Below are 21,863 nucleotides of genomic sequence, written 5' to 3' on the forward strand. Positions count from 1 at the left end.
CCTTAGCAAATTCCTTTTCATTGAAATTGGACAGGGTGGGCCTTGTTAATTTCTGATCAAGAATCTGCCCCATTCTTGCATTCCCGTTCGGGTCAGTAAGTGTTGGCTGTGTGGAGATCTGGGTGGTGAGAAATCCCATCAGCTTGGAGAAAGACTACTGGGATCGATTAGTGATGCCTGCATGGACACGGAACTAGAGAAAGGGTGACGTGCGTCATGCTTTTGGCATCCTTGTTTAGTGGTCTGTGTTCGTTCCCTAGGGGGTGTGACAGATTATGACAAAAGTGGTGGCTTAAAACCACAGAAATTTATTCTCACAGTTCTGGAGGTCAGAAGCCGAAATTGGTTTGAATGGGCTGTGTTCTTCCTGGAGACTGCAGGACAGATCCGTTTGCCTGGATATTTTGGTTTCTAGAAGCCCAACTGCTTCTCTCGACTCATGGATCCTTCCTTCAGTCCCCGAGCCAGCAGTTAGAATCCAGATCTCTCTCTGACTCGGACCTGTTTCTATTGCATCTCCTTTTCTGACACTGGCCCTCCCGCCTCCCTCACATAAAGATCTTGTGATGACTTTGGGTCCATCAAGATAACCTCTCCATCTTAAGACCCATGACCTTAATCATGTCTGCAAAGTCCCCATGTAAGGTAACATAATCACAGGGTCTAGGGATTAGGAGGGGAAGTCCTTGGAGGCCACTGTCCTGTCGATCACCTGTCTGTTAATCAGTGTCACAGACCCTCCAGGGAGCATTCTTCACACACCCATAGATGCTCAGTTCTCTGGTCACTGACTCATGCTAACTGAAGATTGATGTATTCATTTATTATGATGAGACCCCTTTTTCAGAGACAGAGGTATTTGAGTGTTGTGAATAGAGGGTCCCCTCTTTGGGAAATTCCTGGGAAGGTAAACTATTATCTGGAGGTTTCTTGATGAGTTAGGAATCAGAAAAGAGGAAGCAGGATAGTAGAGAGGGGGCGCGTGATTCCAGGAAGGCCAATAAAACCTTTATCCTTAAAGCAAATCTTCCCCCCAGAGCCTGGGAAACTCATTCCCTTTAGATAGAACAGAAACCAGTAAGCCATGACCCACCACCTGCTTTTATAAATAAAGTTTTATTGGGACACTGCTAGACCTGTTTATGTATAGTCATGGCTGCCCATGTACTAGAATGGTAAAGTTTAGTGGTTATGACATGAATGGCCTGCAAAGCCTAAACTATTTACTCTTTGGCCCCTTAGAGAAAATGTTTGCCAGATCCTGATACCTTACTGCACACCCCTGTGCCCCAAAAAAGTGATTCTCAAGCTTCAGCTGTGTTAAAATTGCCTGGGAGGCTTATTAAGACACAGATCCCAGAATGGGGTCCAAGAATCTGCTATTCTGTCAAGCTCCCAGAGGATCCTGATGACGCTGTCTGAGGGCCACACTTGGGGAGCTGTGCCACTAGATTGTAAACTCTGCGAAGGCGGGGGTTCTGTCTGGTTGGTTCTCTGGTGTATGCAGTTGTGACAGTGCGTGCACTCAATGCATGTAGTAATAGCTGAGTAAGTAGCTGGCCCTGTTTTCTCTCTCTTAGAGCCAGATCAGTGCTGATACACTAAAAACACCTTTCTGTGTGTGTGGTGAGTGAAATAATGCCCCCTCCCCAAAGATGTCCGTGTCCTAGTCCCCCAACCTGTGAATATGCTGCTTTCCATGGCAGAAGGGACTTGGCAGAGTTGATTGATACACGGGACTTTGAGATGGGGAAGTTATCCCAGATTATCCAGGTGAGTCTCCTCTAATGAGTCCTTAGAGACGGACAGCCTTCCCCCTGCAGTGAAAAGGATGCCCTGGGGGAGAAGGCAGGCGTGGAGACCGGGCCCACGAGCACACTCTTGGTGTGGACACCCTCCACCCTGCGTCCTGATGGCCAGGCGCCTCCTCCCCTTCCACGAAAGCGGCTGGGCCTGCTACGTGCTTGTGAGCCCAGAGCCGCATTGGCATGGTCCTTGGACAGCCGTGCTCTCCTCCCTGTTCAGGGAAGCAGGAGTCAAGCCACCGTGGGCAGAAGCTGAGGAGAGAGGGGGCTGCAGTTTTGGTGACACACGCTGAGAATGGCGCGTGTCGCCTCTGCTGGTGCAAGCGCTGTGGACTGGGGAGCAGCGCCCGTCACCCACACGCCCCTGCTCCACACTCCGCAAGAGGCCGGCTGTGCTTGGGGCTGAGATCAGATGAAGGATCCACATGGTGCGATGGTTTCGTGTGGTGCCAGGCTCTGGGCCTGGAATCTCTGCAGGGGCACCATCCAGGGACCATGTTTCCCCCCACCCAGCGCCCCCCCACCTGCTTCCCCCACCCAGCGCCAGGCCACAGTCCAGCAGTCACTGGAGGAGGGAGAGGCTCTGGAGGTGCAGGATGGTCTGCCCACAGACCCATGGGGTTCAGCTCCTGGCAAGACCCTCCTAGACAGGGAAGTGCTCCTTGGAAAGTGCTTCTCCCTCATTTTAAGGAAAATCCTTACTGTGATGCCATCCAGCCTCGAAAGACTTCCACCAAGGGTGTGCTGTGGTTTCCCTTATCTGCTCCCCAATTCTGCAGGGCGGGGGGGGGGGGCGGAGCATGTCTCCAGGGTGTTCCTGATCTAGCCCCTCCTCCTGGGGGGATGCACCTCTGTGGGGCAGTGAGATGGGGAGGGAAGGGGGCTGTGGCAGAGGGGGACCTGCACTCCCCCAGCTGGACTGACAGCCGCCCTGGAGCAGGCAGGCCCTGCAGACATGTCCTTGGCTGGGGGCGAGGGGCCCAGGCCACACTCCAACATCGCTGGTTATCCACTGTGCAATTCCTCCAGCCCCTTGCATAGACCCAGGTGAGATGCCTCTGTCGGCTGAAGGCAAGCAAGTGTCAGGGAGAGGCTCGGCTGGTGGCCACTGCGCTCTCTGCAGCTGGGTAGGGAGTCTCAGTCCTGGAGAGGGACTGGGCAGCACACAAGCACCCACCACAGCCCTCACCCGTGGCATCTGGACGCATGATTGCATCCGTCCATTTCCATCAGTCAAGTCTGCTCAGGGTGAGCTGTCTCAGAAAGGTCAAGGTCTAAAGCCAGAAAGGAAGAGAAAAAAGTATGAGGAGCCAGAGCCACCTTCTCAAACCCCAGTGAGAGACTCATGCCAGGAGAAGCCATGGGAAGGGAAACCAACCAAAGGCACAGTAAAGTCATGCCTTTCGTCTCCTGGGTACCCAGGCTTATGCTTGAAGAACGTTGCATGGGCTAGGATGATCTCCCTCTCTCTGTAGAAAATTACAGAACATGTGGAATTGAATTTGCATATGTTAAATGTATGTATTCCTCATACCTGACAGAATGGCTAACATTAACAACACAAGAAGCAACAGGTGCTGGTGAGGATGTGGAGAAAAGGGGAACCCTCTCGCCCGTTGGTGGGAATGCTTACTGGTGCAGCCTCTCTGGAGAACCGCATGGAAGTTCCTCAAAAAACTAAAAATAGAACTACCCTACGATCCAGCAATTGCATTGTTAGGTATTTACCCAAAGGATCCAAAATAAAGGATTCGAAGGGGTACATGCATCCCGATGTTTATAGCAGCATTATCAGCAATAGCCAAACTATGGCGAGAGCCCAAGTGTCCATGAACGTGGATAAAAAAGATGTGGTATATATACATAATGGAATATTAATCAGCCATCAAAAGAAAAAAAAATCTTGCCATTTGCAACAATGTGGATGGAGCTAGAATGTATTATGCTAGGCGAGATAAATCAATCAGAGAAAAGGCTACCATATGATTTCACATGTGGAATTTAAGAAACAAGACAGATAAACACAACGGAAGCAGGTCGGTGGATATGAGAGTGAAACAAACCATAAGAGACTCTTAAAGATAGAGAACAAACTGAGGGTTGAGGGAAGGAGGTGGGAGGGGGATGAGCTGGATGGGTGATGGCCATTAAGGAGGGCCCTTGTTGTGATGAGCACTGGGGATTGTATATGAGTGATGAATCCCTGAATTATACTCTTGAAAACAATATTGCACTATGAACTAAAATTTAAATTAAAAAAAAAAAGTACTGTGTGAGTCCAACACAATGGTGGTGTCTCCACCATCGGTGTGCCCAGGGCGCCATTTTGTTATTGAAGAATATTAAGCCTTGTAGGCTCTGCCCTTGAGGACCCAAGGGCACCACAGAAGTGGTGTCTGTGGGTGGGGAGGATGGACACGTAATCAGTAGAATAGAACACGACAGATGCTGTAAGGATGTAACAGTTGGGACCAGGTCGGAGGAATTAGTTCTGACCATTTGATGTGATTTCCCAACGGCCTTCTGTTATTTTGGCTCACTTTCCTCTATGGAAGGATTTGGTAAATGGTGGGGCCCAGCCGTGGAAGTTCTCTCTTCCTGAGTGAGAGAGAAAAATCACAACCGTTGGTATCCTTCAAAGTCCAATGAGGTCAACCATGGAGATTTTCTCGTTTCGCTGAATTCATAATTTAAGGGAACATTGGTTGACAAAAATAGATACGGACATCATCTGAAGTGGAAGGGGACAGAAGAACATTAAGTGCTCCAAGGACGGCTGGGTTGACTGTTTTGCACTGGAACCTCTCTCCCTGAAGCAGGAAGAGAAAATAGCTCTGTATATATGATCCGAACCATGGTAACATGAGTGTTTTCTGTGCTGGGCATGGCTTTTCTTTTCTCTCAAAGCCAAGGCTTTTATAGAAAACATTTGTTTCAAAGAAAAAACCAAGAGTGGGCTTCTTGGTTGGTGATGAAGAGTCTAGGTGTTGCCTCAAACAGGCTCGTACTTTTCTGAGAATGGAGATTGGCCTGGCGGCGAGTCCATCACGTGGCAGCTGTGGTGACGTGGGCTGGACTTGACCTCCAGGTGGACGCGTTCCGTGCGAACACGCGGGGGACTGAGAACAGTGTGTGATTGTCGAGTGTGGGTCCTGCTGGCTGTTCTGTCCCTCCGGTGAGGCTGTGGGCTGGTGTCTGCAGAATGTCTGCCCCCACACCCTCTCTGGTGCCTCTGGGCTCATCCACATTCATGTCCCCCGCCCCCATGTGGAGATCAGCCGCAATGGTCTTTGAGGAAAACCCAGACCCATAGTTATCACCTTTAGTCTGTTTCCAAATTCTAAAAGAAGATCAAAAGCCAGTGGTTCCCATCTGGAGACTGTTTTGCCCTCATAGGACATTTGTCAATGTCTGGAGACATTTTTGGTTGTCACAGCTGGGGCTGCTGCTGACATGGAGGGGCAGGGGCCGGGGGCGCTGTAGATACCCGCGGCACATGCGCAGCCCCCGCGACAGGGATCATCCGGCTGCAGGAGGCGCAGGAGGTGGCGGGTTCACACAGCCGGCTTTGTCACACAGCCGGGCCGTCTGGTGTCGGGTGAGGCATTGTGACCTGGTAATTCCCAGTGACAGTAAGCAATTTCCCAAACTATGAAGCAGGTAGCTGGTGCCTCCAGCTCCCCAAGGCTGCTGTGGGTTCTGTTCTGTTTGACTTGCTGATTCTCCAGGTGTCCTGGGGCCGCGTTATTGACTCTCCTTCTCCTTGGATCACATACTCCTGAGGCATGAGATTTGCTGTAATTAAAACTCAAGGAGATTGAAACTTTCCCCTTTGAGAACAGAGCTCATGAGGTGAGTGATTCACATTCTCCGATGAACCGTCGACTCCCTGAGATTTTTCTTTTTGCTTTGCTGGCTTTGCTACTCCCTCTTACTCATCCCCGCCTGGCTCCTTCATTTCCGTCTCCAGTGTCTGCTGAATTGTGGAAGAGCAGCAGACAAGGCTCCTCAAAGCCTAGAGAATCCTTCTGGCTACAGGGACTTGAAGACGATGCGATGGTTGAATGACACCATCGCTAACTACTCCTTACGCCCGGGGACTGGGGAGGGGACAGACTGTGAGAAACCACCTTCGCATTTTAAATGATCCTCAGAATGCAGGGAATAAAGTAACGAGCACGTTCTGCTTCATCAAATGTTTTCTCAGCAGTAGTCTAAGATCAAACCGATGTGCTACGGCGGGGAATGCTGGTTCGCCGTCCCCAGTGTGTGCTCTCCACCGTTTCGTAACGAGAGCAAGCACTGTCTGTGGCCACTTACCGCAAATCCTGTTTCTCAGCCTTCCACAGCCACATGTGTCCGTGTGGCCAGATTCTGTCCAACATGATGGGGATGGACGTTTTGTGGGGCAGTTTCCGGTAACACTTCCTATAGGAGAGCTGGTGAATGCTTTTACCCCTGTTCCCTTTGTTCTTTCTTCCATCCTGTTGCCTGAAGATACCTGTGAGGGCTGGAGCTCCAGCCAACATCTTGGACCATGAGGTCTAGGACTTCAGTCTTGGGCTAAGAATCTGGAAGGAACGTGGGTCCCTGGGGACTAACTGGTACAGAGCCACCTTACCGGTCCTGGGCTGGCTACAGCTGGGCTTTTCCCTGAGAGCGAGAACATTTCCATTTTTTAAAAAGCCACCATCAGTCCTTCTCAGTAAAATGTCATCTCCACCAGTGCTGAGATCAGGAGAATGTGGCTGCAGCTCTCATAGTGATTTCCGTTCTTGAGAGTGTGTTTTCTTCCATGAAAACTCTTCTGACTTTATGGAGTGGGGTTCAGAGGCTCGGGAATGTTGTCCAAGGAAAGTGCCTTTGAAATGACAGAAGACGGCGAGATTTTAAGCTCTCCGTGTAGCAGGCGCTCAAAAATTGTGTGAATACCATGAATGATGTCAGATGTTTCATCTGCCATGAACCTGGAAGTCTGCTAGGCTCTGGCAAGTGTGTCAGTGAAGGAAAATAGAAATCGAGTGGCTTTAAAAGCACGCAGTTAAGTGGGAGAGAAGCATTTGCAAACAAGGAACCTTAATTGATATAGTTGACATGTAACATTGTAGAAGTTCAAAGTATAGCATAGTGATCTGATACATGCGTGAAGTGATCACCACAGTAAGTTTATTGAACACATTTTTTCCCTGGTGATGAGAACTTTAACGATCTACCCTCTTAGCAACTTCCAAATATATAATCCCCTATTGTCAGCTGTAATCACCCAGGACTTATTTATCTTACATCTGGACGTTTGTACCTTTTAACTGCCCCTGTCCATTTCCCCCAGCCCCCACTCCCTTCCTCTGGCACCACCGATCTGTTCTGTGTTTCTGATTTTTTTTTTTTTTAAGATTCCAGTACAAATGCGATCATACAGTATTTGTCTTTCTCCATCTGACTTGCCTCACTTAGCATAACCCCCGAAATGTCCATTCATGTTGTTATAAAAGGTCAGATTTCCTTTTTTAAGGCTGAATCATACTCCATGGTAGGTATATACCACATCCTCTTTACCTATTTATCCATTTATGGCCTGTGGATTGTTTAGGATATTTGAAATCTTTTTGTAAAGTTTATGTAATGATCGCTACACCCAGCGTCGGGCTTGAACTCACATCTGAGATCAAGAGTCACATTCTCTTCTGACCCAGCCAGCCAGGCGCCCCAGGATGTTTAAAATCTTAACCAGCTCCTCCATTCCTTACGTCTCCCATGCTCGGGCCGATGCGCTGTCACTCCTTCAGGGCTCCCGGCACCGTTCTCCCTCCTTACGGGGCGGCAGCTTCGTAGCTGGACCCCTGGCTTCCAGCTGGAGGTGCCTTCTGGCCTCCCCGACAGCTACCGAAGTCACAGGACAGTATTCTAGCCAATAGGATGAGCACACAGGTGCCGTCCACTTCCACACTGACCCCTGAGAGGGATGCCTCTGTGTCCCTTTTTTCTCCTCCTTGGGGACAGGAATGGGGAAGGCGTGCTGGGAGCCCCCAGAAAGCCTCTTGGACCACAGTTTGGAAACTGTGTTGAGGCTGCAGAGCAACAAAGAAGACAGCATCCACACGTTGCTGTGATGGTTATGGAATCACCGTGCCAGCACTGTTCATTTGTATTTATTTAGGTATTATTACATGGCGCCTCCTTCCCGAGCAAGATTGGAGGTTGAGCCAGCATACGCTTCTGTTGGTTTGCATGGGCTTCCGTAACAAAGCGCCACAGACTGGGGGTCGTAAGCCACAGAAGTTTGTTTCCTCACAGTTCTGGAGGCTGAAGGCCCAAGGTCAAGGTGTGGGCTGGGTTGGTTTCTTCTGTGACTTCTCTCCTTGGTTTGCAGATGGCTGCCTTCTCACTGTGGCCACATGTGGTCTTTCCATTGTGTGTGTCCACCCCGCTGTCTGTGTGTGTGCCCCACCCCGCTGTCTGTGTGTGTGCCCCACCGCGCTGTCTGTGTGTGTGCCCCACCGCGCTGTCTCCGTGCGTGCCCACCCCGCTGTCTCCGTGCGTGCCCACCCCGCTGTCTCCGTGCGTGCCCACCACGCAGTCTCTGTGTGCCCCACCCCGCTGTCTCTGTGTGTGGCCCACCCCGCTGTCTCTGTGTGTGGCCCACCCCGCTGTCTCTGTGTGTGCCCCACCCCGCTGTCTCTGTGTGTGCCCCACCCCGCTGTCTCTGTGTGCCCCACCCCGCTGTCTCGTTAGATCCCACCTGGTGGCCTCATCTTGACTTGATCCCTTCTTTTAAGATCTTATCTCTAAATACAGCCACATTTTAGGGGGGTGGGTAGGGCTTCAACATAGGAATTTGGGGGAACACAGTTTGGACTGTAACAGTATGTTAGCTGCGAAGTTAAGCGTGACTATCTGTTGTGCCGGGTTCCTGCAGAGTGTCCAAGGACTGGGCCAGAGGCTCCGATTGCTGCAGAAATGGCGCATCGGCTAGTCTTCTCTTCCAGCAGCCCCTGCGCACCTGCCTCCACACCCTGCGGTCCCCTGGGGGGACGTGTCCGGAGAGGGTGTCTGTGCTTTAGCTCCACCTCAGGTCAACGGAAACATTTTGGGAGAGTTACCCAAGTCTCCAGGGGTTTGAAGGTCGCAAGGACTGGTCTCTGAATCCTGCATGGAAAGTCTGAGAGCCCAAGGCGGGGGGTGGGGGGGCGGAGGGTGGGCTGAGACCTGAGCTTAGACGTGGGAAAGGTGGTGGTTTCTGTCCGTCGTCTGCTCATCCTGCGGTTTCTCAGTCTCGGCACCGTGGCCTTTTGTGAGAAGGACTGTCCTATATAGCGTAGGATGTTTAGTGGCTTTTTTGGCCTCGGCCTACTTGATACCAGCATCCCTCCGCCCCCTTGGGACCACCAAAAGTGTCTCCAGAGTTTGTCAAGTGCCCCCTGAGGGCAGAATTGCCATGACTGAGAACTGGAGTATCCCGTGGAAGTGATCTACCTGCACTGCACGAACTTGAGGTAGACTTTGGCCAGGAGGACCACTTGGGTGGTCAGGGGGCGGCTGGTGAGGTGGCTCTCCAAAGGGAAGGGCCGTGGAGTCCCTTAACACCCAGGAGGAGAGCTGTGTGGTCAGCTGAAGCGTGCAGGGGGCACTACCCACGTGGAGGGCAGCGCAGGGGAGAGACCCCCATTGACAGGTTGGGGGGGTAGGGGAGTGTCTGAAGAACCCAGTTTGTGAGTGAGAGACCCAGCACCGGGATCTGCCCCCCACGGGGGAGGCGCCCAGGCCAGAGGACCCTGTAGGAATCCTAGGAGAGGTCTCTGCCCTTAGGCCACCGTTGGGGCGGGGCGGGGGGGTGGGGGGAGCCAGCCGGGCGCCTAGTGAGGCGCAGAGTCCAGCGATTTCATTTCCTCTGACCGCAGGCTTCTGAGCCGCAGGCAGGCCCCGCTGAGAGAGGAGGCATTTCCAGTGGCTTAAAGTATTATTTGGAATTTGGACAGGCTGGGTTTTTGTTGTCTGAGAAGGACAGGAAGCGCCCTGGCGCCTGCTTGCAGCTTCGCCAAGTTCACCTGGGGGCAGCGGGAACTTGGTCAACGGAGGGGAGTGAAGGTGTAGAAGGGAGGGCATTTGCTTTCTCGCCTCTATCCTGCTGAGTTCAGCTCGTTTGGTAAACTGAGAAAGAAAAACTTGCGAAAGAAAGAAAGATACTGAAATGGACCAGAGGGGGGAGGAGGGGAAGGGAGACGGGCAGTTCTGTCTGATGCGTCTCCCTGGGTTATCTGTGCCTTTCTTTCATGGTCTTCGAGCTCTTTCATAACTCTGTACATTGTAGAGACTTGAGAGCAAGGCAAATGGGTTTTGTCCAGGAGAAAACAATGAATTACTGCCCCAGGGATACGGGCTGTGTCTGCATCTCGCTGTGAATTTATTTCAGCGCCCCTGGCTGTCCCCACGTGTGCGCGTTCTTTATCCTTTCCTCTGAAATAGCCATGTCACTGTCCTGTTTCCTCCATTAATTAAGGAGTTGTGGACACACATTCATCTTACGTTTGTATGAAAGTCACGATTTTACTTTTTAAACAAATGGTTCTTTACCTCCCGGCGACACTTGGGGTGAATGTGGGCTCTGGGATTCCTGTCTTCCTTCGCGTTCATGGCCATGAGCTGGGATGAGACCCTTCGGTGCCTACGAGCACAAGGCTCTGAAGCGTGTGCTTCATAAATGCCACTGTTTCTGAGAAGCAGGGGGCTTCGTGAGGGTCTTCCGGAGAGCCCCCACTTGACTTACCAGTGACTCACACAGCAATGAGTCGGCCGGACGGCCCCGTGAGCTGCCTCCGTTCTGCCGATTTCTCCTGGAGAAAAACAGTGCTGTGCGCTTGCCCGCTGGTTATTCCGTCAACTGGATCCCCTCCCTCAGCCCTTCCCAAGGCAGAGTCTGACACGCAGATGAGGGGTGGGTCTCAGGAAATGGAGACAGAGCCTCTCGGACACTCTGCCTGTGCAAAGAGAGCAGGAAATAGGAGGAATCCACCTGATGCCCTGTTTGTACGTTAGGTTGACCTCAGGGAGGCACCAGCCCTAAGTGCATTTTGTGAAAGCCCAAGGACTCAGCAACACCAGCTTGCAGCTGGTAGTGGGGACCTCTGCTCTCAGTGATTCATGCCGGGAGCCCATTGAGACAACAACCTCAATTTCACTGGAATCGCCTATAATTTGTGCATTATTTTTAAAAGGAGAGACATGACCCAGCTGGCAAATTTCTCCATTTTTCAGTGACCATGTAACCTCTCTCTGTCTCTTTTTTCATGTTTATTTTTTAGAGAGAGAGAGACAGCTAGAGCTAGGGAGAGGCAGAGAGAGAGGGAGACACAGAATCTGAAGCAGGCTCCGAGCTGTGAGACAGAGCCCAGCGCGGGGCTTGAACCCACAAACTGTGGAATCATGACCTGAACCAAAGTCCAATGCTCAACCAACTGAGCCACCCAGGCACCCCCCCCCCCTTTTTTCTTTAAAGCCCAAGCACCTTAACAGGAAATAGGATTAAATGAATAAGTTCTAGTGCAGCGAGAAGACTCCAGATCACCTGTTTGAGCAGTGTGGCCCACCTTTCAAGTTCGATGCAGGTGATGTGCACCCTCTGTCTGAAAACTTGTGACTCAGCCCTGCCTGGGGTGCCAGGTGCTCTTGGTTGTCTCATAGCTGGGTTCATTTTGCATCTGTGTTTCATCCACATGACTATATTCTATTAACAAGCATTTAATTGTTTCCTAATCATAAATGGGATGATATTCATTGCGAAAGAACAATCCAGAAAGGTGTAAAGCAGAGACTAAAATAAGGTACGGTGCTACTACCCAGAGTTTAATTATGATATTTTCCTCTTAGTCTTGACTTTATGAAAAATGAGATACATTTGACTAGAATTAGGCTCCCTCTGGTGAGTTTTCTCCTGCTTCCCCTTTCTTAAAGCAGGTGCAGGCCCCTGGGCTTCCCCGACGGGGAGGAGGCCCTGGAAGGGGGAGAGCTGCCGTTTCCTAAGCTCCTTCCTCTGCTGTCTGTGTGTTGTCATCAGTGCTCACTGATGGAAATAAAGAAAAGCTTCTCTGGACGAGCGAGTGGTTGTCGAGCCCTAGGTATACTGGAACAGCCCCAGCCTGACAATAAGAGTAGATCTGGTCAGCCTTCCTAGGGCGGTGGTGCTTCAGACTGTAGTTCGCACAAGGATCTGGTTGAGAGGCAGATTCTTATCCAGCTGTTCCCAAGTGATGGGCACGCAGCAGGGCCAGACTGCATTTGGGACAGGGGGCTGCAGGGGGTTGCCCAGGCTGCTCCCGGGGGTGCTGGGGGGTGCTGGCGTCAGGTGCTGCCGCTGCAGATCGGGGAGAACCATGGGGCATTGGGGATGATCGTACACACATGAGCAAAGACGCTGGGCCCTGGGTCTCACCCTGACAAAAATGTGGTGGAGGGGGGGATGGGAGGGGAGAAGATCTAAGCCTGACCAAGGCCAAATTTCTTAACAACTTGACTGGATCGGGACGTGTCCGTATGAAAACGAAAGACGTGTGTGCTTTCTTACGTGTGTGAATTTGAGGACTGAAGTTGTTCATGCTGTATTTATGACGTACATGTAAATAAGTGCACAGTGTGCTGCATATACATGTTTAAATCCTATTTTCCTTTGACCAATAATACCATGAACATTTCCCCCACTCCTGAAATACTCTGAAAAGGACACTGTTGATAATTCTGGGACAGCACGCGGTCCATTGTGCTGAGCCCTGGGTCTTTGGTACTGAGCACAGTGTCTGATGCAGGGAAGGAGCTCAAGAGTTACTTTTTTTTTTTTTTTTTTAATGTTTTATTTATTTCTAGGAGAGAGAGAGAGAGACAGCGTGAGCAGGGGAGGGTCAGAGAGAGAGGGAGTCACAGACTGAAACAGGCTCCAGGCTCTGAGCTGGCAGCACAGAACCCAACGCGGGGCTTGAACCCACGAATTAACCGACTTAAATCAGACGATTAACCGACTAAGCCACCCAGGCGTCCCGAGAGTTACTTGTTGATTCACGCAATGGGGGCCTTACCGCGACCAGTGATTGCTTTGCCGTTGGCCGCTGACACTGCTTTCTGTTGTAGAAATACCGCGTGGATGTCCTCGATGGAAACCTTTGTGCACGGTCTTGATCCTTTATTTGGGTATGTGTGCAGGTGGATTTACTGGCCAGTGAGGATTCACCATAGCCTGGGTATTTAGTGGTAACTTGCCCTTTGGGGAGACGTCATACCCATTTGTGTTTCCATCAGCAGCGCTTGGGAGTGATCCTTTTATAATGCTCCTGACAAGGCTGGGATCATCATTCAGGAAAAGCAGAACCTTGCCAGGCCCAAAGGGTGTCTTTTGTTTGTTTGTTTGTTTAAATGTTTTATTTATTTCTGAGAGAGAGGGGCAGCATGAGCAGGGGAGGGCCAGAGAGAGGGAGACACAGAATCCGAAGCAGGCTCCAGGCTCTGAGCTAGCTGTCAGCACAGAGCCCGACGCGAGACATGAACCACGAGATCATGACCTGAGCTGGAGTCGGACGCTTAGCCGACTGAGCCACCCAGGCGCCCCTGTCATGTTTTTGTTTTAAGGAACATTTCTTTGATTCCCAGTGGTGTCGAGCAGTGGTTTTGAGCATGCTCACTGATCTCTGGGCCCTTCTTTAGTACATGGGGCCTTTTGGGTCCTGTGTCCATTCGTCTGTTGGCTGCACCCGCATGTCTAACTGGAGGGGTGAATATGGTTCATTTCTATTTTCTCCTATGATGCCCTTGCTCATAGCTCTGGTCACAAACAGAATGTAGATGTAGACTTCATATGATGCAGGTGCTTCTTGAAACCCACTCAATGGATTAGACCACTGAGATACAGCTCTCAGGTTCCCGGAAGGCTAGCTTCAACGTAGTGTGTAAAAGAACAACTTCTAGATTGGAGGGCAGTTGTGGCGGCGAGAGAAATGGTTTTTCTTTGTGAGCTGGCGCCATCTAGTGGTTCTTAAAGACAGTGCAGGAACCAATACTACTTTTGGTATTAAAACCGCTCATTTAACTTTACCCTCAGTTTCTACCTCATTATTGGTACCTACCCCCATCTGGACTCTCCGTCTTCATTCTTCCCCTCCTTTTTGCACCCTTTGCATTGTGGGATGGTTGTTCTAAAATCCTGCCAGTTCTCTGTTCATATCCATTCACTCGCTCATGGTTGTGTTTACTTGGCCCCTTAACCTGGTTTACGAAATCTTCCACGATCCAGGTCAAGGTCGGCAAACTTTTTCTGTAAAGGGTCAGATGGTAAATATTTTGGAGTGTGGGTGGGGGGCGCACACCGTTGTGATTTCTCAGCTCTGACTGCGGGCTCTTCATTGCTTCCGGGGCCCTCACCTTTCCCTCCTCAACCTTCGTGCCCTGTGCCGTCTGGCTGCTCTCACTTCCCCTGTGCTTCCCGCTCAGGGGTTCAAAGACCCAGTGTCCTGGTTCAGTTGTGAGCAGAGGGCGGGCAACCAGCCGGTTTGGGGATAAGAGCCGAAGAAAAATGTAGTCTCTGGAGGCTTCTCCGGGCCTCCCATGAACTGGCTTCCCCAGACGGCCGGGATGCCTGCTGTTGGTCTGCGTGTTTATGTGCAGAGCCGCCGACGCATGGAGGCCACCGGCTAGCTGTCTCAGTATTTAAAGTCCAGAAGTTGAGCTAATGACTGCTAATTAAAATAGGCCCTGCCCTCCTCCCTCGACATATGTACCTTCCTAGGAAGAACCGCAAACGCATAATAAAAGTACTATTCAATGATAAAAACCAAAATGCAGGTTTTATATGAGTGAGTGGGCAAATTACTGAAGATGATGAGGTTTTTGACTACTGTGCTGGTCTGGCTGTTCCCTCCCCGGGCTGGCAGTGTTTGGGGGCTGAGTCATAAAATAGACGTAACTCATCGATTGTATTTATCCCACAAAATTGATTTTCGCCCTTTTTCAGCCAAACTAATATGTTGTTACTTAAGGTTTTCACATGAATCTTAAGTTTTATTGACAGTGAAGGTTTGCAGTGCCATTCAAGCACGCTCCCAGGCCCCCAGGGGAGGGGACTTCTCTCTATAAAAGGTCTGCGGTGCATGATGTTATCAGATAAATAAGACAGACCCTTACTCTGGATTTCATGTCAGTCTCCATACTCTCTGCTAACAAAGGTGACATGCTGCACCCAACGCTTTGAGAACTGTAGAAAGAAGTTTTTCAGGGTACTTACTTAAAAATATTTGTTTTAAGTTTATTTATTTTGAGAGAGTGAGAGTGCTAATGGAGGAGGGGCAGAGAGAGGGTGGGGACAGAGAAGGCAGGGAGGGTGGGGGAGAGAGAGAGAATATCCCATGCAGGTTCTAAGCTGTCAGTGCAGAGCCTGACATGGGACTTGAACTCACAACTGTGAGATCATGACCTGAGCCGAAATCAGGAGTCAGACACTCAACCGACTGAGCCACCCAGGTGCCCCTACAAAGTACTTTTAAACCAGAGTGCAGCAAACTTGAATATATTTCATAAAAGTATAAATTAGGGGCACATGGCTCAGTTGGTTAAGCGTCCAACTTCGGCTCAGGTCATGATCTCGTGGTTCATGGGTTTGAGCTCCGTGTTGAGCTCTGTGCTGACAGCTCAGGGCCTGGAGCCTGCTTGGGATTCTATATCTCCCTCTCTCTCTTTGCACCTCCCCCACTTGTACTCTGTCTCTCTCTCAAATATTAAGAAAAAAAATTTTAAAAAGTGTTAAAGTAAGCACAATTATTTTCCTTCCAAAATGTTACAAATATCTGCTCAAAATAAAGGCAAAATAAAAAATATAATTGATGAATAGGATAATTGAAACAATTATGAAAATAAAGCTGACATTGGAAATATGAGAACTTAATAGTGTTTTTTAAAATGTTTATTTATTTTGAGAGAGAGAGAGAGAGATGGAGCGTGAGCGGGGAAGGGTCAGAGAGAGGGAGACACAGAAGCCGAAGCAGCTCCAGGTTCCCAGCTGTCAGCACAGAGCCCGACGCGGGGCTCGAACTCCCGAACCGTGAGATCATGACCTGAGCTGAAGTCAGACGCTTAACCAGCTGAGCCACCCAGACTTCCCAAGAATTTAATAACCTTGTAATTAAGCAGTTTTATGTAATTAAATCATAAGTAAGTGCGCTTCTGTAAGTGAATCTACTGGCGGTTCTTGCGTCAGGTGTCGCCTGGCTGCCAGTCCCGGGACAGGAACGGCCTCACCGCGTCCGGTCTGGACCCGCGCATGCGCAGCCGAGGCTGCCGGGGGCTCGTGGCGCCAGGCGACGTCAGCCGCCCTGTGGACCGTTGGGGTCACTCCCGATTCACGAGCTCACCTGGGATCCCACGGTGGAGGGGGGGGGGCAGGGGACGGAGAAGAAAGCGGATGCGGGGCGCCCCCCCCACGCGCGCGACCCCTGCAGTGGTGGTTCGCGACGCAGCAGGTGTTGAGGAGACGCGCCCCTCTCTGCTCTCAGCGTCCTTTGGTTCGTGCTGTCTACACCGGGTCTGCAGGGCTGCACAGCCACTGACCTTCCGGGTGTTTGGATGCAGGTGCCTCTGGGTTCAGGACCAGGGCCTGAGGCGGCGCGAAGCCTTTCCCAGGGGCCTGACTGCGTGGGTCCGGGGGACCGGCTTCGCCGAGGCCCCCGAGTGATGACACGCGGCGTAAGAGCAGGGACCGTCTTCCTCCGATCTGAGCACGAAGTGGCTTAGACCCGTGAGAGACGGCTTTTCCTTTTGGTTTTGGTGCGAGAGAAGAGTGGCCTAGAGCCTCCCTCCGGAGAGGAGCAGAGAGGGCGGCGCGGGACGGGCGGCGACGGGCGGCGCGGGACGGGCGGCGACGGGCGGCGACGGGCGGGGACGCGCGGCGCGGGACCGGCGCCGGGCGGGCTGTTCCCTCACGAGCTCCTGAGGCCCGGGCTCAGCGACGCCGCCCTGGGGCCCGGGGCGCGGGCGGAAGCACCTGCGTTCTCTCCCCTCGTCGTCGTCGTCGCGGGCCTTCCCGAGCCACCCGGGGTGGCGGTGACGGGAGGAGCGTCTCCCGAGGGACAGCGGCGCCCGTAGGCCGAAGGCTGTGGAGGACCAGGGAAGCCGTAGAGCAGAGGCTGTAGGGGCCCCAGACACGGGTGGCGTCGGTGGCGTGGGGGGGGGGGGCGGAGGTCCGCTGTGGGCCGCGGGCCAGCCTGCCGGCGACAGTCCTGCACCGCCTCCGCCTGGCGGTCTCCCGGCCGCGCAGCCGCCGCTGCAGCCGCACCGTGTTCGGCATCGTAAGGAGGAGAGACGTGTGCTTACGCGAGCGTGGAAGGCAGCTCCTTCCTTTCCTGTTGGGGGTCCAGTGACGGGATTTGCCTGGGACACACACATCTCCACCATCCGCCCACCGCCGTGGATGATAGCTTGGGGGTGGGGGGAGGATCGGTCCGTGAGTTGGAGGCCAGTTTTCCAAGAAAAGATGCCGGTGGCAGAGCAGGAAGGGTCCGCGGAGAAGGGGGTGCCCGTGTGGGGAGGGGACAGGTCGGGCAGTGAGAGAAGGAGCCGCATTTAATTCCAGGAAGAACCTTGCAGAAGGAGGTAGAGCAGGTGCTGGCCGAGAGCATCTGGGGGGGGGGGTGCGGTAGGCAGGACAGGGGCCCCCAGAGATGTCGTCCTGACCCTGGGACATGGCACAATTTGAGGTTACCTGGCAAAGGGGAAGCAGCGTAGCGGACAGACTTAAAACAGGGAGAGGATCCTGGATTACCCAGTTGGGCCCAGTGTAATCCCAAAAGTCCTTTCTAAAAAAAAATTTTTTTTTGTTCGTTTATGTGCTTAGAGAGAGAGAGAGCACACTGGAGCTGGGGAGGGGCAGAGAGAGATGGAGAGAAAGAATCCCAAGTAGGCTCCCTGCTGTCAGCACAGAGCCCGATGTGGGGCTTGAACTCACGAACCGCAAGATCGTGACTTGAGCCGAAGTCAAGAGTCAGATGCTCAACCGACTGGAGCCACCCAGGTGACCCTTGCAAAGGTCCTTAAAAGTGGAAGGGGGGGCAGAAAGGAAGGGCCGAGAAAGAGGCATCACAACGGAAGCCAGGCGGGGAGCGGCCGTGCTGTTTCCCTGCAGAAGGAGTTTCTGGAAGCCGGGGAGACGAGCCATGGGACCCCCGCAGGAGCCTCCGGAGGGGGCACTGCCCGGCCGCCCTGAGTCCTGAGCCCCGGAGGACCCGCTTCACCCCTTTGACCTGCTGAGCTGCAAAAGATCACGAATCGTGTTGTTTTAAGCTCTGACCTTGTGATCTGTTACAGCAGCAGATGCTGAGAAACTGCCTGTGCTCTGGGGTTTGCCTGTATCCAGAACTGTCTGCTTCTCCAGGGGCCAGTCCCTTGGGTGCTCTGGGTCCCTGCATGGTCCCTGGACATGGGTGACACATTTGCTGCTGACCAGCCCCTTCCCTCAGTTCTGGCTCTGGGGCAGTTCTCAAGCCTCTTCTCAATGTGCTTCCTTGCCTTGTGTCCACGTTGTGGGCAGAGATCCTTCTAGATGGTTCCGGGTTCTCCTTGGGGACACCCCGGCTCTTGGGAAATGTATGTCCTCATCACCCCCAGCCTTCTGCTGCCCTCTCTTCTTGCTGTCACGTGCCGACCGCTGCACTGTCTCCTCTGTGCCTTCTCAGCCTCAGCGCCTCCTGCACCCCAGAAGATTTGGGGTGAGAGCTGTGCCATCTGGCTGCCCTCAAGTCCCCTGTGCTTCCCGCTCAGGAGCTCAGAGACCCAGTGTCCTTGTTCAGTTGTGAACAGAGTGGGGGGCGACCAGCCGGTTTGAGGGTAAGAGTTGGAGAAAAAACTACGCAATCTTTGGAGGCTTCTCTGGGTCACACATAAAGGCATCAGAGGCAGGATCTGGGCCCCGGCTGCAGACGGCCTGGGGGCTGTGCTGGGTGGCGCGGGTGCCCACCTCCTCCTCACCCGGGCCAGGAGCAGGTGACAGGGCGTTCTGTGCACCAGCAAGTGCTTGCGCCCAAGTCCTGTGACTCCTTGCCCAGTGCGAGCTCTGTACAGCACTGGAATTTGGTGTCCACAGGGACCCTTCGGTGGCCCGACTCTGCCATCTCAGCATTCTGATCTCTTCTGCGCCGTTGGGACCGGATCGGAAGGCTCAGCTCCAGTGTACAGGCAGCATCGATTCGCTCTCCCGACAGCAGCCCCAAACCCGTGACTGAGTTTTCTTTTGAGCTTTCGGATTCCTCTTCAATGTAGAAATATTCATAATGGAGTCTCTTCTGTACGAAGGGAAAATGTTTGTTAAGACAGTAGCTTAATGTCTAGCCCCAGACGACAAAGCCTTCACCTTCGGAATTTCTTCCAGGCTTCGAAGTCCCCTTTGCTCGGGGAGTCGAGCCTGCACGCATGCCTGGTGCAAAGATAAGGTAGGATTTGGTGCCATTTCTGGCCTTGCCACTTCTTTGAATGCCTGGGAATTGTTTGTGCGGAATCCAGGGAGGGGACAGCTTTCTCTTTGCTAATAAGGCAGAGGTGCCCTGTGAATTTGGGCAATTAGTGGAGACAGTGGCTGTGGCCGGGTCCAGGCTCAAACTGTTTAAATTATGCAGGCACGCTTCTTAATTAAGGAGGGATTTTGCCAGAGGGAAAATACCGCCGCCCCCAATTCCCATGATGCCCTTCCTGCCTCAAGGGGTGGCCTGTAGCCTTCTAGACTAAGCAGGTTGGCCTCTAAAGGCTTCTTGCAAAAAAACAAATGGAAAAAAGTCATTGTTGATCCTTTATCACTAGAAGGGAGGAAATGAATGTGCAGATCGCAAAAGGGGGCTGGGAGAGAACTCATTTTTCACATTCTAATGGCTTCATGGTCACGGTGCTCATTACTGCGTGAAAGCCAAGAACGTGGCTGGGGAGTTAATTACTGATCTGAGATAGTTCCAGAAAACATTGTAAAGAACTTGCCTGGTGACAGATAATGACAGTAATTGATAGGTAGGAGAAGGTGATTTTGTACAATGGAGATTCCGGCTGTAAACAGTAACATCCATCTATTTCCAAGCTGAGAGGATTCAGAAGCCCCGGCATAGATTATCTTGTCGCAGGCAGATGAGCCCCAAGGAGCTACTACAAGGTGAAGAGGGGGGCTGAGATTCGAGACAAAAACTCTCTCGAATCTCCTTAAATCTGGGCAGCTCTACTTCCCCTAACTGGATAATTTAATCAGTTCTTCCGTTCATCTTTCAGGGTATAACTGTAAGTGGAGAAACATAGAGAATAAGAGAAGCGCTTTACGTGGTGAGTGGCATTTTAAGGGCTTATTCCAAAAAGCTCAAAGAGGATGAAAGCAGGGGTGCTGTGTACAGCTGTGTGGGTTGTGCACTGCCCAACTCTAGGAGATACCATGCACACTGTGAACATCTCAGATGTATATTTCCTAGGACTTTTTTGTTTGTTTGTTTTTCCTGGCATGAGACAGTAAAATAATTCTGGAGTAAGGGCTGCCTGTAAATAATTTGCATTAAAATGCAGGGTAAGCTGAGTGCCACTCCTTCAAGAACTACAGCCACAGAGGCTGTAAAACTCTTATTCCAAGGCCAGCATGTGATGGCCCATGTTTGCTTGTCTTTGCTTGTCTGTTTGAGCTGCAAAGTCCGGGCCGGCATGGCATAAAAAAAATGAAGCTTTGAATTATCTGCCAGCCGTTACAGATCAGATGCACTACCATCAAAATCGGGGTTTCTAGTTTCTCTCAGAGACTTTGGGGAACCTGCTTTCTTTCGTAACAGTAAATAGCTGTGGCTGGCGTTCAAGGTTCCCTTCAGATGGGGCGGGGGTGCTCCATCTTGCCCTAATCCCACCACACTGTCCTTGAAGTCAGGGCCAGCGTCAGCTGTTCTTGACCACTATACTCGCCCCTTATTTTGCTCAGAGAATTGAGAGGGACGCCCTCTTCGCTCTCATATCTGTGTCTCCGTAAAATGCTCGCAAACCAGAAATAGAAGAAGAGGGCACAGTTTTTCCATAAAAGCTAATGGGAGAGAGCACATTTTTTTACTGAAGGGGGAACCCTTCCCCTGTGCTTCCTGTCCAAAATTTGTGCCAAATTTTGTGTTCTGGAGGGTGGGACCCCCTCGCCCGCAGGTACCCGGAGTGAAGCAGGTGCTCCGCTGTGGGACCCCAGCACCCGGCGCGGCTCCCAGCAGAGCATGCAGCTACTCATTCTAATCACGGCTGGGTCAGTAATGCTGCTCCTTCCCGCGGGGTCCACTGCTGCCCCCCGCAGCCTGGTCCAGGGCTCGGCTCCTAGTAGGTGTTCATTAAAAATCATCGAATGCCATATCTGCTCTGGGAGTTAGAAGCAGGAAGGGGGCTGTTGGTGGCGGCCAGGCCTGCAGCACCCAGTCGGTGGGGAGAAGAGAATTACATCGTTTGGGATCATTTGGTCGCAGGAGATGAGAGTCAGTGTTGCGTGATGTATGTGTAAAAGTGACGTATCAGAGGTTATGGGGTATTCCCAGTTCCCAGAATAAAAGTATCAGAGGTTATGGGGTATTCCCAGTTCCCAGAATAAGAGGAAAGTCTGTATGAGCCTTTTCGTTGGGTGGGTGGGGCCTCAGGCAGCCCTGGGCATCCAGGTAGTGGGTACCAGTCTTCAAGCCACCACCGTGTCAGGATCCGTTGGCTGTGACTGTTTCCTGTGGGGGAAGCAGAGTCTGATTGGTTTTAGTTTTGTCACACCCTGGGGGTTGGGGCCACTTGATTGACAGTGTCCGCCAGACCGCAGAGGCTGGTGGCAGAGGCTGGTGGCAGAGGCCGGTGGCAGGATGGGTCTTACAAGGAACAGGTGAGCAGGCAGAGGAAGCGTGAGCTCAGTTAAGAGCCAAGTGGACCGGTCCCCAGCCTTTCTCACCTGGGATCGGCAGACTCCGTGCTGTTGTGCCCTGCGCGCCTCCAGCCCACTGTCCCCCACAAACTGCTGTAGGACCTGACCCGGCCACACAGGCACGGCCGGCGCCCCCCGCTGGGGAGGATTGC

The sequence above is a fragment of the Hyaena hyaena genome, unplaced genomic scaffold (assembly GCF_003009895.1).
Source record: "Hyaena hyaena isolate Hyena2069 unplaced genomic scaffold, ASM300989v1 scaffold_119, whole genome shotgun sequence".
Taxonomy (NCBI): Eukaryota; Metazoa; Chordata; class Mammalia; order Carnivora; family Hyaenidae; genus Hyaena; species Hyaena hyaena.